At 40.2% G+C, this 17323-nt stretch overlaps 1 pseudogene; it reads right to left on the bottom strand.

Annotated features, from left to right (window-relative positions):
• Window positions 1-10218: 10218 nt before the first annotated feature.
• LOC117707580 (RNA-binding motif protein, X chromosome-like) lies at window positions 10219-11386 on the bottom strand (annotated as a pseudogene).
• Between the last annotated feature and the right edge of the window lie 5937 nt (window positions 11387-17323).

Below are 17323 nucleotides of genomic sequence, written 5' to 3' on the forward strand. Positions count from 1 at the left end.
CTCTGGATAGCCCAGCTCTTACAGACCAAAGCCCAACATTTTATTTGCACATCAATTCAGTCATTTACCCCAGATTCTCTTTTGATTATCTAATAAATCAGTATGTTTATGACCTTAGGCCCTTGATTCTCAGAAAAAGACAGCAAATACTTGCTTTTAAACACAAACAATAAGCTTAGCTGGGTAGGATCTTGTCCTGAGATTACCACTCCTTTACTTGCTGGTGCTCCTTTAATATTTGAACTATAGCCCTTGGCTTTTAACTATTTCTTTCCCTTTATAAACTCATTAGTGCAGCTGTCTCTGTTCTTTCAGGTCCACGAAGCCCTCATACAATTCATATTGCATCCTTATAGTTTGCATAGTCGAGAATCCTGCGTATACATTCTTGAACTCATGTTTTCAGAAGTCTTTCCCACAGCCTTAAGGAATGTCCTGAAGGTCACAGCAATACTATTTTGCTGAGGGACATTAGACACATTCTCACCTCCCAGGCTCATGCTGTTTCAAATTATCATGGAGTCATTAACCTTGGCAGAGAGAGCATTTCCTGATAACTTTGGCAAGGAAAACATCCCCCCACAACATGAAAAATATGTACATTATTATGCAAACAAGCCTTATGCCTAAAGCAACCATTCACTCTTGGGAAGACCCACACCCTACTGGCCCTGCTCCATGAGTGGGAACTGTGTCATACCCCCCTTCCTGAAACCTGGTACCCTGAGACAGTATAGGCCCAGATGTCACCATGACCTCAGGTAGCAGTGCAAGCCACTCAGATCAGTACATGCCCCAGTAGCAACATGGTCCTCAGACACCCACATGGTCTCAGGTGGTAGCCCAGACTACTGACATCTGCATGGCCCTTTTTGCATGGCCCTTGGAATAATTTGGGCCACAAACCTCAACACAGATCCCAGCTGCAGCAGGACCACAGACCTAGACATATCCCTTAGCAGCAGCTGGGGCAGGACATCAACATGGCCTCAGGTGGCAACAAGGCAGTCAGATCAGTTTGGCCCTGGTGTCAGCATGGCCCTTGGACAACAAAATGGTCTCAGGCAGCAACCCGGAACACAGACATCCAAATAACCCTCAGTGGCAACAAAGGCAGCAAACATCAACATAAACCTCAGCTGCAGCAGGGCCACAGGCCCAGACATCACCACAGCCTCAGGTGGTTTTACAGGCCTCTCATATCTGCCTGAGAACATGGTTTTTAAAAAGGAATAATAAGAGTAAACCAGACATGGTGCTGCCTAGAGTCCTAGCACCCAGGAGGTAGAAGCAGGAAGATACTGATTTCATGTTCATTCTCTGCTACATAGAAAGTAGACCTGTTTCAACAGAGATCCTCTTTCACCAAAGGATTATCTAGAATATTTTAATCTGATTTTAATACATAATAATTGTCATAGTCATTGTGTACTTGTTCACATGCTTTAAGCTGTCATAGATTCTTGTGTCCTGTATCCCTTCTCCACATTTGCTATTCTGCCTGGTGGAGTAAATAGCTCCTCCCATGAGTGTCTGTAAGTGATGAGGTTTTTGTTGTTGTTGTTGTTGTTGTTTCTTTCTTTCTTTTTTTTTTTTTTTTTTTTTTACCTTTTCTTTAGCCTTGGTGAAGAAATTTTATTCTTCTTGAATCTTTGAATCCGCTGCCATCTAATCTGCTGGAACCTTCATCAGACTGTCTCCACATGTGTGTGTCTAACCTTATTATGCTATTTCACCTTCAGGGTGCAGGCAGTCTTGGGGCAGAGCCTCACTGTTCATGTAACTGAGCCTTGCTCTGTCTTCAGATGTCACCCGTGACTCCTCTAGCTCACACTTCCTGACCACGTCCTCTTGCTTGTCCCTGAATCTACTCCTGTGTATCCCAAAGTCACTGATTCCAAAACCTTATTTCACACTTCACTTTCTACACTTACCTGGCTGTGCTGCTTTTCTCTTGATTTCCTCGCTGATGGTGCCCAGTCAATCCATTTTCTCAGTATTAAGACACTGTCCTCTCTGCTACGTTTCATCTCAATAACCACATTTTTATTTTCAAAAATCCCATTTCTTTTTTTATGAAAATATGTTTTCATCCCCATTTTTGCATATTTCGTCAAGATATAATGTTTCCTGCATTATTCTATAGTTTCATAAATAATATGTGTTTTGTCCAAACCCCCACTCCCTCTCATCCAACTTCCTCCACGGCCCTCCCACCACTCCTGCCCCACCCCCACCCCCCCCACACACACACATACACAACAACATGTACTCTTTTTAAACTCACTGAGACTACTCAGCGCTGCCAGTATGTGTAGCATGTAGAGTCATGCACTGGTGCATGGGAAGCTGCTTGGGGGTTACGTCTCTAAGAAAACTGACACCTCTCTTCCCTAGCAACCACCAATAGCTTCAGCCACAGGTAGGAGTTTCTAAACATTTCAAAATATTTTAAATATACTTTCTCTATTTTTGTTATGTATTTAGAACAGATAACTAACTCTAAAGAGGGAGCTTAAGAATGACCTCAGCCAGAGCTCTAAAACAAAACGATAAACACGTAAATCCATAACACAATCATTCAAAAACAAAAAGAGCTGTTTTTCTCATTCCAGTCCAGGGCCAAAGGGTCAGCAGGAATCAATACAGCCCATTCACACCTGTGAGAGGCATCTTCTCCCAGTCTTCAAATTCAATTGCTCACCTTTTCTGGAAACCTGACAGTTGCCCTGAGATGTTTTAATAGCAGCTCTGCTCTATGTGCACACAGCTGCCATCACTGTGACTATACCCTAATTGTCCTTTTATAAGGGCACCAATCATAGTACATAAGGGTCCACTCTTATTCAGCATGATACCTCTCATCCTCGCTGTAGCTATGAAGGCCGAGTTGCCAAATAGAGTCACCTTCACAGTATCAACAGTGAGAACTCCAGGATGTCTCTCAGAGTCGTGCCATTCATCCTACACATCATCTGACACTGTTGATGTGAATGTCACATGGCATCTACAGCATGGAAATGCAAGCAGAGAGGAAGGGCTTCTTGAGGACCCTCTCACAGGACCACCTTATGTCAAGCCACTGGTGTGGATGCCTTTGTCTGCCTGTCTCACTGGACACTAGCTTCTCAGAGTAAAAGCCACAGAATTAAAGCAAGGGAGATGAAGAGCATTTTGGAATACTCATAGCAGTTTTTTTCTTCTCAGAAAGCAGCAACTCAAGCGAGCACTCGATCCAGGCACTTCATCCTCTCTAGATAAAGGTTCTTATACTTGTGTGATCCCTAAGGCAGGAGATTTACCCATGGAACTGCGACCCATGACAATTGGATAGGGACAATCACAATAATAATCATCACTGTCCAGATGCTTAGAGAGTGATTTACATTTATTGTCTTGCTTTATAAACATTATTTAATCTGCCTTTCTGGGGTTTGAGAATCCAAAAAACCACTGTGACTAAAGGCTTAGCCCTAGAATGACGCCACTGAGAAGAGGAAGGATGTTTGGGAGGTAAGGAACTGTCCTTGAAGCACGCTGATTTCCACGGAGGCCTGTGACAAAAGGGGCAGGTGTAATCCCACCCATGAAAGGAGCAGTGTTAACGCCACCCCTCTCTTCCTCTCTCCACACCTGCCCAAAGTACGACTGCTTACGACTACATACACCCCACCATGAACTCCTGCGATCTGCCACCTTTAGCAGAAACGAACTAGAAAACAGCCCACTTGAACTCGCACTTTGACTTTCCAATGCTGCAAGTCAAACAAGCGTCATAGTCTGCTTAAATAGCCTGAGCCGGATATTCTGTTACACTGACACAGGTCTGAATATCACAACTCCTCAAACTTAATCTTAAAATATCATCTGTTCTCTTTCTACCTGAAAATGAGGGAGTTTTTTTTTCCTTCTGTGCTTTTGAAGCAGTGAGAATCAAATCCAGGCCCTCTGCTGTGGAGTTACAGTCCCACTCTCGTGGGCTCTGATGCTGAGTCATGTTCCCACTTGCGTGCGCTCTGCTGTGCAATCACAGTCCCACGCTCGTGGGCTCTGCTGCTGAGTCATGGTCCCACTCACATGCATTGTGATGTGAAGTTACAGTCCATCTCGCGTGCGCGCTGCTGCTGAGTCACGGTCCCGCCCTTGTTTACTTTTGTGTATCACTCCCATACAGGGCGATGTTGTAGCCTTTTGCTGTTGTGTCTCCCCCCTTTATGAATTCTGTTATGTGAATTCTGTTATGATTCACACAGGAAATAACCAAAACATGTATGTTACATGCCAACTAGTTTCTCCTGACTGACTTTGGAGGCCAGTGTGAACTAGCCATGATCTCCCTCAGTCACTGTGGATCAAAATTTTCAAACTGAAAGGCATCAGAGTAGCTGGGGATCACTGTTGATGTTGTTGTCCAAGAAACTAGCATAATTGAAATAATTAAGTAAATCAAATTCTACAGTTACGGTGGATGACTAAAACTATAATCATAAATTAAAATTGCCTCCAGATGGAGTGAGATTGCCTCAGGCTGAAGAACTCGAACTTGTTACCTTCAACTATTTTTCCAAATTTGTCTTCGTCATACCATGCTAACAAAACTCTGCTTCAATTGGTCATCTTTTCAAATGAGTGTGGTTGCAGAATCGGGAATAAAAGACTAACGTTTACTCTGTGACCCAGATATCTAGGCAGCTTGGGTTGGTTCTAGGGACAGAAGCAGAATAATTCTGAATAATTTACTTAGAGGCCCATGTCAAAGGAGACCAGGCATACCTGCTATAAGTTCATCCTATATGTCTACTAGATGAGCCTAGAAAGGCTTAAAGAACCCCTTTTACTATGTTGTATATTTTTTTAAAATACATAAATAGAAGTTACACTCCAGCCAGGAAAGTGCGTAGGCTAACTGCAGATCTTCACCTCCCCCTGTTTCTCCAAGTGTCCAGTCACCCAGTCTCTACCCCAGCTTTTCAGCCAACAACTTGCTATAGCCTTCCCTCTTCTCCAGAGAGGGATCAGAGAGATCTCAACATTTCTTCCCACTCGTCCCATTATACCAGCCCCCAACTCCAGTACGCATTCCCTGGAATCAGCCAAACCTGCCAAAGACGCAAGTAGGCCACTGAAGCAGGTGGGTAAGCTTGAGACTTTCACTCTTCCTCCTCTCCTCCAAACCCAATCCCCAGTCTCATCCCTAGGTCTTGTAACAGACTACCTGTTGTGGCCTCTCTTCACTTTCTGTCTCCATTCCTAAGAGACTAAGCAGATCCTGGCAGAACACCCTGATTGCCTGCCTCCAGTAGACCCACCCAGGTCCCCTCCTATCCCATTCCCATTCCTAAGTGTCAGCTCCAAATATCTAGAGACACATTTTACCTGGAACCCCCGTGAATACACCAGTCAGAATACCAGTAGAGTTCCCTGCAGGGCCAACCACATCCATAACTCCTTTCTCAGAACCAGAGAGGGGAGGAAAAAAAAGGAAAAAATCACCCATTCAACAAAAACAAGATATCAGCAACTAAAATTACAATTTTTCTAAACCCAAATGCCTCCATGCCAGCATAAAAACAATAAAAGAATAACAGCCAGGGCACTATATCTCCACTAGAGTCCAGCAACCCTACCACAGTAGGCCCTGGGAAATGGAATATAACTGAAGTACAAAACTTAAAATGGTCTTTATGGATATGTTAGAAGTCTTTAAATATGAATTAGTGAATCCTTTCAAGAAATCTATGAAATACAAACAGTGGAACTAAATGAATAAAACAAATCATAGGTTGAATCAATAAAGAAAACACAAACTGAGGGAAATCTGAAAATTAAAAATTTGGGAACTCAAACAGGAATGTTAGAGGTAAGTCTCACCAATAGAATACAAGAAATGGAAGAGATAATTTGGGGTATGGGAGACACAATAGAGAAATAGATACCTTGTTCAAAGAAAATGTTAAATACAAATAATTCTAACACAAAACATCCAGAAAGTTTTGAACACTAAGGATGAAGGAGAAGAAGATATTTTCAACAAAACCATGGAAGAAAATTCCCTAACCTAAAGAAGGAGATGCCTATCAAATGAAAGAAATTTACAGAACAAACACCAAATTTAAAAAAAAAAAAAAAAAAACAGAAAATAAACTCCTGTCCACAAATAATTTTCAAAACACTAAAGATACAGAAAAAAAGAAAGAATATTTATTAAATGGTGCAAGAGGAAAAGACCAGATAACATACAGAGGATGTGGGGAGCCAACAGAAGGTGGCTATCATCCTTGCAGCCATCTTGAGCCATATGCCCTGACAAGAGACTTGATTACATCAGCCTACAACAGCTGAGCACACTCCGATAACATCTTGGTTTAGATACCCAGGATCTTCCCTTGGGTGTGTGAGACTTAAAGCTGTGATTTAGCTGTGATTTGCATACTCAACAAGAGGAAGCCCTATCAAAATAACCTCTAACTTCTCAGTGGAGACTCTAAAAGCCAGAAAGGCCTGGATAGATATTAAACAGACTCTAGGGGACCACAGATGCCAGCATAGACTACTATATCCAGCAAAACTTTCAATCATAATAAAGAAAATAAGGCATTGCCTGATAAAAGCAAATTTCAGCAATTTCTATCTATAAATCCAGCCTTATAGAAGGTGAAAGAAGGAAAACAGAGGTTAACCACACAAAAGAAAACACGAAGAATAATGCCAACCCAACAAATCAAAAGAGGAAAAACAAAACACACACACACCACCACCACCACAACAAAATAACATGAATCAACAAATACTGTTTGTTGATCTTTCTCAATATCAATGATCCCAATCCCTCCCCAGTAAAAAGACACAGCCAAATATAATGGACAAAAACAGGGCCCATGCTTCTTCTCCATCCAAGAAACAACCTCAACATCAACGATAGATATCACCTCTATCAAAGATGAGAACAGATACCCCAGGCAAGAGGACCTAATCATCAAACTAGTGTAGCCATTTTAATATCTGACAAAACAGCGTCAAACTAAAACTAACCAGAAGAAACCTCATTAAAGGGAAAGTTCGCCAACATGACATTTTAATTCTTAATCTCTATGCTCCAAACACAAGGGCACCCAAATTGTAAAAGGAATGCAGTGTAAACCACATATTGACCCTCACACACTGATGGTGATAGTGTTTAATACCACATTCTCACCAACAGACAGGCCATCCAGACAAAATAGAGAAATACTGGAGCTAACAGACATTATAAACCAAATGGACCTAACAGATACATAGTATTTCACGCCATGAGCCATCTAGGAAAGGTTAAAGACTAGCAGGAGAGCTTCCTGAGATGGTTTCACCATAGACTGTGGACTGCGATGAATGAGTCCTTGTAGGTAGGCAAGAAGGGGGGACATTTTTAGGATTTAATTCCTACTATTTATTTGATTCCTATTATTATTAAATTCAATTAATATATAATCCATGGGAATTAGTCCACAGAAACATTGGCACAGGCACTAAGATCAATAATTAATAATTGGGACCATGTGAAACTGAAAAGTTTCTATATGCCAAAGGTCATGGTCCTTCAGATAAAGCAGCATCCTAAATAATGTGGAAAGATTTTACTAATTATACGTCCAATGGAGAGTTAATATCAAATATATATTTCAAAATACTTAAAAACTAGATATAGAGGAAACTGATAATCCAATTTTAAAATGGGGTACAGATCTAAACAGTGAATTCTTAAAAGAAGAATCTCAGGTGGCTAAGAAACACTTAAAGAAATTTTCAACATCCTTAGTCATCAGGGAACTACAAATGAAGACTATTTCAATATTTCATCTTACCATGATCAAAATAACTATGATTAATATAACAAGCAACAGCTAACTCGTGCTGCTGAGGATATGAAATAAGCAGAACAACTCCCCATTGCTGGTAAGACTGAAACTTTGTACAGACACTATGGAAATCAGTGTGATGGTTCCTCAGGAAGATGGAAATCAATCTACATCAAAATCCAGTTTCACCAGTGTTAGGTGTATATCCAAAGAAAGCTTCATCCTACTACAAAGACAACCAAGTTCACTGCTGATCTATGCATAATAGCCAGAAATTTGAAACAACCTAGATGTCCCTCAACAGATGAACAAATAAAGAAAATGTGGTACATTTACACAGTGGAATATTACTCAATCACAAAAAAACAAAACAACAACAACAAAAAAAAAATGAAATAATGAAATTCAGAGGTAAATGGATGAAACTAGAAAAATCCATCCTGAGTGAGGTAACCCAGACCCAGGAAGACAAATATGCTATGGATTTTCTTATATGTGGCTATTATTTGATAATTCAGTTATAACCAAGATACAATCAATAGAAGCACAGAGCTTGAGTATAGAGTAAGGGACTGAAGGATGAGGAGAGAATAGTTAAATCTCCCTAGGAAAGAGAAATAGAATAAATGATTGTGTGTGGGTTATGGATGGAGGTACTGGAATGGGAAAATCAAGTGGGGAAGGAAGGCAAGAGAGGTATTAGGAAGGGACTATATGGAGAGACAGCTAAAATTAAAGGCCATTTAAGGGGCAGTGTGGATATTTAATCAGTAGAAAAGTCCTAAAAGCACATACATATATGAAGGTAATATAAAAAAAAATGCCAAGTAATGGAGAGACAAAAATCTAACTGGACATCTCTTGACACCAAATGAAGCATCCAGTCCTGAGATTGGGTTACATCTAATGGAGTTTTTGGCCAAAGGAATCTCATCAGAACCCCTAAAAAACCTAGGCTGTTGCCAAGACTATATATATAGGATATATATAGGTTACTCTCTACAAACTAACAGCAAGGCCCCATTGCTGAAGACAATGCCTACACTCCTGGAACAGGGAAAAGTCAAGCTGCTGCCTGTTTAGAGCCTTCACTCATTTCTCTTTTTAGTATCTGCATGATACCAAAGGAGAAACCCAACTAACCCAACTACAAGCCCTTTCATCTACAATGGTGCCCCATCTGTAAGATATTCTAGAGCAATGGTGGCACAGCACCATTGGGAGTAACCAGCCAATCTCTGATTTGACTTGATGCTACTCCACAAGATAGACCCCATCCCTGACACAGCTTGGGTGACCTGAGACTAGATAGCCCAGGATCCTAAGGTAAAACAAAATTCTAGTGTTCTACAACACTGCAGTAATAAAATGACTCCTGATGGCATTCTACTATACTCATCGACCATCGCCTTGTTTAACCATCATCAGAGAAGCTTCCTCCTGCAGCAGATGGGAACAAATACAGTAACTCACAGACAGACAACATGCAATGAGTGAGACACTTGGAAATACTCAGGCCTAAACAGAATGTCTCCATCAAATCCCTCCCCTCGGGGCTCAGGAAACCTTACAGAAGAGGGACAGAAAAAGTGTAAGAGCCAGAGGAGGTAGAGGACACCAAGGAAACAAGGCTTTCTACACCAGTAGGATTGAGGCACATTTGAACTCACAGAGACTGAAGCAACACACACAAGACCTGAAAGAGTTGTCCCAGATGGAGCCCTAGAACTAAAAAGAGAAGCGGTCACATGCCCCCATCCCTAACCCATCTCTAACCCTGTCTCCAGCTGATAATCACTGGCAAATGAAAACTTAATTTTCTTCAAGGGAGTCTCACTAGGGAAATAAATTATTCTCTTTTTTTCCAGGTTTGTTTGTTTGTTTTAATATATATATATACTGTGAACATTGAGATTTCCCTTGGAAGACACCCTGAGATTTTGAAAGTAGCACATCCAACCAACCCTCCCTCATGGCTAGCTCGTCTGCACAGGCAGGGTGAGGCATCTCTCAATGGAGATCAAAGGACGCTTAGATGGCTAAAAGTTTGTGGAAGATCTTGGGACTGCTTGCCTCATTGACTGGGAAAAATCAGGAAGTGGCCTTCAGGGACATTTTTACTTGGAAAAGTACAACACTAGTAACAACTCAAAGCTTACACACCTACCATTTGCATGTTGAAAGCAATTCATAATAGCAAATAAAATTAAACATGTCTTACTTTTTCCCTCACAAGAACATAAAAATTATTAAGGGGAACAGGAAATTTTTCAAAGGTAACACGATTTTTCCTTTTAGTAGTCCTTGGGTAGTTTATGACAAAGTTTCCATTTTTGTTTGTTTCTTTGAATGGGGATTTTTGGTCCAAAAGTTTTGTTTGTTCCTAGTATCTGCTTCTGCCTCCCCCTGTATCAGATCGGCTTCCTCCACCGCCACCACCACCTCTTGGCGCTCCGCGGCTTGAATTGCTGTAGCAATCACGTGGAGGAGGGTACCCCCTTTCCATAGAAGGGGGAAGCCCTCGTTCTTGTCTGCCCATGCGATCATGACCACTTGAGTAGAGATCACTTCAGCTGCCTTAGTAATTGTCTCGACTTCCTCCTCCATATCCATCACGTGAGCTGCTGTAATCATTATAGCAACTGCTTCCTCCATAAGATGGTGGTGGCCCTTGTGTTGGGAGTGCACTGAGTTACCATAGCTCTCATATGAGTCTCCGTAGGAACCTCCACTTGGATGATCTGAATAGTCACGATCCCGACCATACATCTCCATCTTTATCACTATAAACTTTTGATGGATAGTCATGTCGTGAACTGGAATGACCATAATCACGGTAAATATAATCTCTCTCTTGGTGGTGGTGCATAATCTCGTGTATCTGGAGAACTCGGATACTCTCTGCTTGAATAGCTGTCTTTATTGGAATATCCATCATCTCTCCAGAACAAATAAACATCTCTACAAGAAGTCAGGGGCTCCCTTCATGCGAACCTCTGTAACCATCTCTTCCATGTGACACAGGGGCTCTTCCTCCCATCCCACTGCTGCTACGAACTGGTCCTGAAGGTGCTGATCTTTTAGGAGGAGGACCTCCACTTTGTGGTGGTGTCCTCTTTTTGCTTGAAGAACTCAGGATAAAACTCATACAATAGCCACCATCATCTATGTGTCTTTCCCGTGAGGGGCGTCTTCCGGTTCCTCCACTTCCTCCTCTTCCTCCTTGAAGACCTCTGGGAGGGCCTCTGCGTCTTGGAGGTGGGGGTAGTCCACGTCTACCACTTTCATGTGATGGTCTGGTGACTTGCTCCACCTTGACCGTTTCCATCTAAGGACTTTCCATTCATGTCTCTGGCAGCATCCATTGCATCTGCAGGGCTTTCAAAAGTGACAAAAACGAATCCTCTTGATTTACTGGTTTCTCTGTCCTTCGTCAAAAGCACTTCCATTATTCGTCCATATTTGCCAAACACCGCCTCAAGGGCTTTCTCATTTGTTTCTGTATTAAGCCCACCAATAAAGAGCTTTCCTGGGCGATCTGCTTCAACCATCTTTCCTCTCAACTGATGGGGTCTTCTGTATAATATCAAAATCCCGAAGAAGTAGGTTCTACCAGATGTGCTGGCAAGTAAAACAAACAGGCAAAAAAGAGCCCAAATGAATTACTCTTAAGGGTAGGCTCCCTGCCCAGAGATAGATGGCCAAAAGAAAAGAACTCTGCAGCCTCTCTGGAGGTCTGTTGCCTCATGTCATGTCACGGCTTTTTTTTTTTTTTTTTTTTTCCTTTCTTTTTTTCTTCCCTATCCTCTTCTCTTTATTTTTTCTTCTTTTAACTTTATCTTATTTTTTATTTTATTTGTATTTTTCTTCTCTCTTTCTTACCCTATAGGTTGTGTGCATGCATGTGTGTATTTGTGTACAATGGCTTCTAGTTTAGTGTTTTTATGGAATTCCTTGGTGTATGAAAAAGTGGGTCTCTGTAGCTATACCTGCTTCTTGTACCTTTTCTTGGGCTCATTTCCTTTGGTTTGCTTGTTCTGTCCTATTCTAATGTGTTAGTTTTTGTTTAATCTTATTATTTATTTTATTATTATCCCTTAGAAGCCTGTTTGTTTTCTAATGAGAAACAGAAAGGAGGTGCATCCGGATAGGAGGAGGGAATTCTGAGGAGTAGAACAAGAGGAAACCATAATCAGGATTTATTATGTGAGGAAAAAACTATTTTCAATAAAACAAAACAAGTAAAAATAAATAGTTTTTTTAAAGTTCATGAAATTAGAATCTCATGTTTGAAGGGTAAGCTAGAAAAAAATATTTAGTCCTCTGTAGCATTCCTAGGTTTGGTCCATTTTTAAATATTTGTTTACACCTTTCATAGGATCTCTACAAGTCCTTCATTATGTGAATATGAAGACTTCGATATCACACTCCTTCCCTCTACACCTAATTCCACATGTCCATATAAAAGCTCTTCGGGTGCTCGGAGACAACTCTCATTTCACCTCTGAGTGTTCTTGTACATTTTCAACCATTGCTCTATGGTTTTATTTTCCAGTTTCCCTCTTTCTGATTATTTTCTCTCACTATACATTAAATTTTTAGGTTGGTACCCCAAAACTCCGAGTGCAGTTTGATTGGCTCTGTAAAGAATGGTCCCTATTTTCCTTGTTCTGGCAGCTGTAGACTTAAAGACCCAACAACCAATAGAGATTTATTTTTACAATGACCAAATGATGATTCACATTAATGTCACTAACATCATCTAAATAATTTTAGGTCACATTGCTTCAACCTAATAGTGTCACCAGCTATTTGAAGGAAAAATATAATTTGCATTTGTTTCTATCAGACTTCCTCAAAACTATCACAGCAGATATTTTACATTTACTCTAATAAAGTTTTAAAGTTCAAACTAGTAGAAGAATCTTGCTCTTAGGTTCAGAATAATCTATTTCCAGATCCTATGCGTGTGTCCTAAGAAGTCCATGTTTATCACAGTTTACAAACATCCTGTTCTCATTTGTCCATCACACCTAGAAAAATGTGGTGAGAGGCACACCAAATACAGCATTTCTCCATTCAGACTTTCTATTAAAGGAAACATTAAGCTGATAAGAGACTCTCTCGCAGAGAGTCCACTGACTCTTAGCCATTAGCTTCCTTTCAAGGACACATTCTAGAAATTTTCCTGAGATTGAAACCACACTCATCAAAATGAAAACCACATTTATTTGTCACAATTCTTTCTGCTCTAGTTCTTTCAAGGATCTTCAAAGAAAACTAAAATGTGGGGGTTTCCCCAGCTCTTGTGCTGATGATGTCAAAACTTTAAAACCTAAATCATCAGGGAAGAAGGAGGGATCACAGCAGGAGGAGCACTCCCCAACACATTCGTTCTCCCTGGAGGTCAGTTTTCTCCCCACAGTGCATGCATTGTATTTGTAGCCCAGAGTACATTTTGCCTGGCAAAAATCATACTTAAAAATAGAAAAGACAGAGAGAAAACTGAGAATCATTGTCTTCCCTAACACCCCAGTACTATATTTTTATAGATGAGTATTCAGCAAAAATTAAAGAAGTCACCCTCTCTAAAGAACAGTGCCATAGACCGAGATCATAAGTGAATCACCTACTCAAAAATAGAATATTGGCCAGGGTAGATAGATCAGTAGAGAACTTGCCACAGTCACATAAAAAATACGTGAATCCCCAGAACCTATGTGGATGTAAAACATGTAGAAGAAAAAGGGGCTGCTTGTAATCCCAGACCCAGAAGGTGGTGGCTCATCTCTGTAGCCAGTGAGCTCTAGCTGAGAAATTCTATCTGTGGATACACAGTGGAGTAATGGGGAATGAGAAACGCTACCTTATCGATGGATACGGCAGAGAAGTGATGGAGAGTGACCACCGACAGCAGCCTAAGGCCTCTACAAGGACTTGTACAAGTATGTACACATGTACCTCCTGAGCCTACGCACACACATACACAAGCATGCACACATAAACATAAACAACACACATACAAGCACAGAAAATTGAAAAGGAAAAAATCAAAGTGTCTATATGTCAGGAAACACCAAACAAATATTTTAAGCAAATGATGAATTTTGAAAACTACTTATTAACATCCTTCCCAGTGTTTGATAGACATATAGTGATTCTAATTTTTCTGTCATAGGCACACAAGAAAATATAAAGAGTTCAAGAAAACAAGGCTTTTAAAGGAATATGTAAAAAGCAAACCCATTCTTTAATAATCAAATGATGCAAACTAATGACCAAGATAGTTCATATTTAATAAACTAGGAAGGTATTGTTATATAAAATCATATGTTATTTTACCTTATTAAAACTCTGACATCTAATAAAACTGACATTCTCACATACAATAATATATACTGCAATTGTAAGAAATAGTTTACCAAAACTTATCCACAACTTCATAGTAAGTGATTTACATGTGTTATTGAATTTTGAATTTAATGTGTCTCCAAGCATCTTTTCTTTGGGGTGAAACTTACCTTAAGAACCCATATATCTGGGCACCAACATCACTAAGGTGAAAGGTTACTTGCTTGTCCAGTCCTCATGGTGACTGGGAAATCAGGCCCTTCACATAAGTTGAACATTCTTCATTAAATGCTCTTGAGTTAGCCTTAAAAGACTCCCAACAGGTCTTGACAGGGAAAGTATTGACTAGTATATCCAATCTCAAGTCCATCTTACACTTGGAATTAAGTCATTACATTGATCTTTCTTCCTGCCTGCTCCATCATTTAGTATTACCTCAAAATGATTGCTCTAGTATATGACTCATTTCATCTTGATTATACTTTTCAACAATGTCAGACTTTCACATTCTGTTCCACATGGATTCTTTATGTGTAGATATTTGTCTGCTTCAACAAAGCAATGTGTTTTCTAAGATGAATTTCTAATTTTCGGTTCTAATCCAGTGATCACCACTTTTTCCCTTCTGCTTCTAAATTCAAATAGAAATACATTCTAAATACTACCCATGTTTTCACACAGACCTGAAAGAGAGCAGTTTTATGACTGTTTTTCTCTCAGTTGTGTTTGCAAATGAATAACTGTGAACACCAGGCACTGATGGTTTTATCTCTATAATAAACCACTTCATAGCTTTGGTTGGAAAGTGTTTTCACTTCTGCCCACATCTGTCTTGACTTGCTTTTACTTGGGATAAAAGAAATAATTCAACACACCACACATGCACACACACACACACCATTTCCACAGAAATATGTAAGACTGAATGTCGGGATGCAAAATTGAAAGAAGCAAGGTACTCCATAATACTGTGGTGATTGATTGAGAGTAATATGTTACCCATAAAAACTTACTGCAGATCCTTTAAGAGGCAGAAAAAAGAGGCTTGAGCAGACCACACACATAGGAAATGAGGGGAAACATCCCACACATCCCCAGGATTGGGTAGCAAGTTGGGAGCTGCTAGCTTTCTACTGAAAACTAGAGACATCGCCAGCAATAAGATGGTGTGGCTAGTAAGGTGTATAATTTTTCTAGAGCAATTGTCTGACATGCAATGAAAAAGTAAAAGTTAACATTTTATTTCACATAAGAGAACATTTTCATATCCATTCTCACTTCAAATTCTTCAAAAACCACACAGAACAGGTGTGATAATTTTTTGAAAATAAATTTTCCTAAGTTGCTAGGACACTAATGCTAAAACTCTGACCTAAGTATTATTAAACCAGACCCTATGTCTATGTCATTGCATTAATATATCAGCCTCCTCTTGAAATAAGTAAATATTGATAAGTGATTACTGTTAAATTCTACTCGCAAGTGCCCTACACTAGTTGTAAGTAATACAAAACATTTAACTAGTCAAAGATGGTTCAAGCATCCAATTTCATAGATTTGAATACATGCATTTTTCATAAACAAAGCTATTCTTTTGGCAAGGAAATTGACTCATTGTCTTCTGTGTCTCTCTACCCCTCATCCCCAGGCTGAGAATCGAACCTAAAGCCTCACAGATGCTAGGCAAGCACCCTATATCTGAGCTATAGTTCCTCTGAACCCTCACCCTTAGATTTTTGCTTTTGCTTTCTTCACTAAATCTTCCAACATTCGTCTGCAATGTCTGCCTTTGGATAACCTGAGCTAAGCAAGTTTAGAGTGAATCCTTCCTATAAACTGAATGTATTGTCCAGACAATAAATATATTTGCTTGTCTATATAAAGTATATGCACAAGATATCACACTGAATATGCCCATGAAATAACTCTGAGGGTATTTCTACATTTATTCATGTGACAGTTAAATTATTAAACAAAATATAATTTACCCCACGCTAACTGCCGTGTTTCTGTGCTAATTACAGATTCTTTCTATTGACTGTCAACTTTTTAAGTCTAAAAGGAAAGGTGCTTTGTGTTTACGATTTATGCTAGGCTTAAATAATTTCTACAGCGTAGCTGGGCAGATAGTCTATGCTGTGTCTTTGTGACATCTCAGAGTGCCTAAGAGAGGGAGGTCAGTCTGGATTGAAGGCAGTTGAAAGTAAGGACATCTGGTTTCACTGAACCAGCTTGGGCCACGGAAGACAGCCACGCTCTGTCTCAATATGCTGTCCTTCCAGTGTTCCCAGACTTTTCTCAGAACCCAACACTCTGGAACTTAAAGTCCAAACCTTAAATCCTTGTGGAGAATCCCAGGCTTCAAAAAAATGCCTAAGTATTGTTCTGCTGAAGTCAAGCTGTTTCCAATCTAGGCTTTAACAAACAACATTCCTTTTATGTGGTGTTGATCAAGGGCCAGACTCTGTACTCCTAAGCACTGTTTTGTTTTGTTGGGTTGTTTTTTTTTTTCTAATATACAAGACCAGGTTCAATAGTGAGAAAAGGCTCCTCTTGCTTTGTCATTAACAAGGGTACTCTGCCTTACTCGACTTCCTAAACTTCATTTTTGTAACAGTTTGGTGTTTATCCGACCCAAGACACCCCAGTGTAATCTAGCTAAGGAAGCAATGAACTGAAAACCAAGAGTCATGAATCCTGAACCTATTCCTGCGTTAAGTACAAGCGTGAAGAGGAAGAATGGGAGAGAATAGAAGATGAGGAGACAGAGGAGAAGGAAAGAGGAGAAAGAGAGGGAGGTAGTGAAGAAGAACAGAAAGGAAAGAAGGAAAGAGAAACAGAACAAAAGTAGAGCTGTCTCCAGAAGACCTTCTGTCATACGCATGACTATCTGAGCCTTGATTGATGCTTCTGCTCTCTCCTGTAAGACCTGGTGACCAACAACCCCCAAGGATAATGAGGACCCACAGAACCTGAGTATCTTGTATATTGCCTTTAGCCTTTCCATAGGTTGAGGTCTTCCTGAACATCTGTCAATAACTTTGTCTGAACTACACAATGGTATTTCTGCCACCTAAAGAGGTACAAGAACTGCTGAACTGTCATTTGGCATTGGTGTTCTATGAAAGGCCATGATG

Source organism: Arvicanthis niloticus, chromosome 4, assembly GCF_011762505.2.
Source record: "Arvicanthis niloticus isolate mArvNil1 chromosome 4, mArvNil1.pat.X, whole genome shotgun sequence".
Classification (NCBI taxonomy): Eukaryota; Metazoa; Chordata; class Mammalia; order Rodentia; family Muridae; genus Arvicanthis; species Arvicanthis niloticus.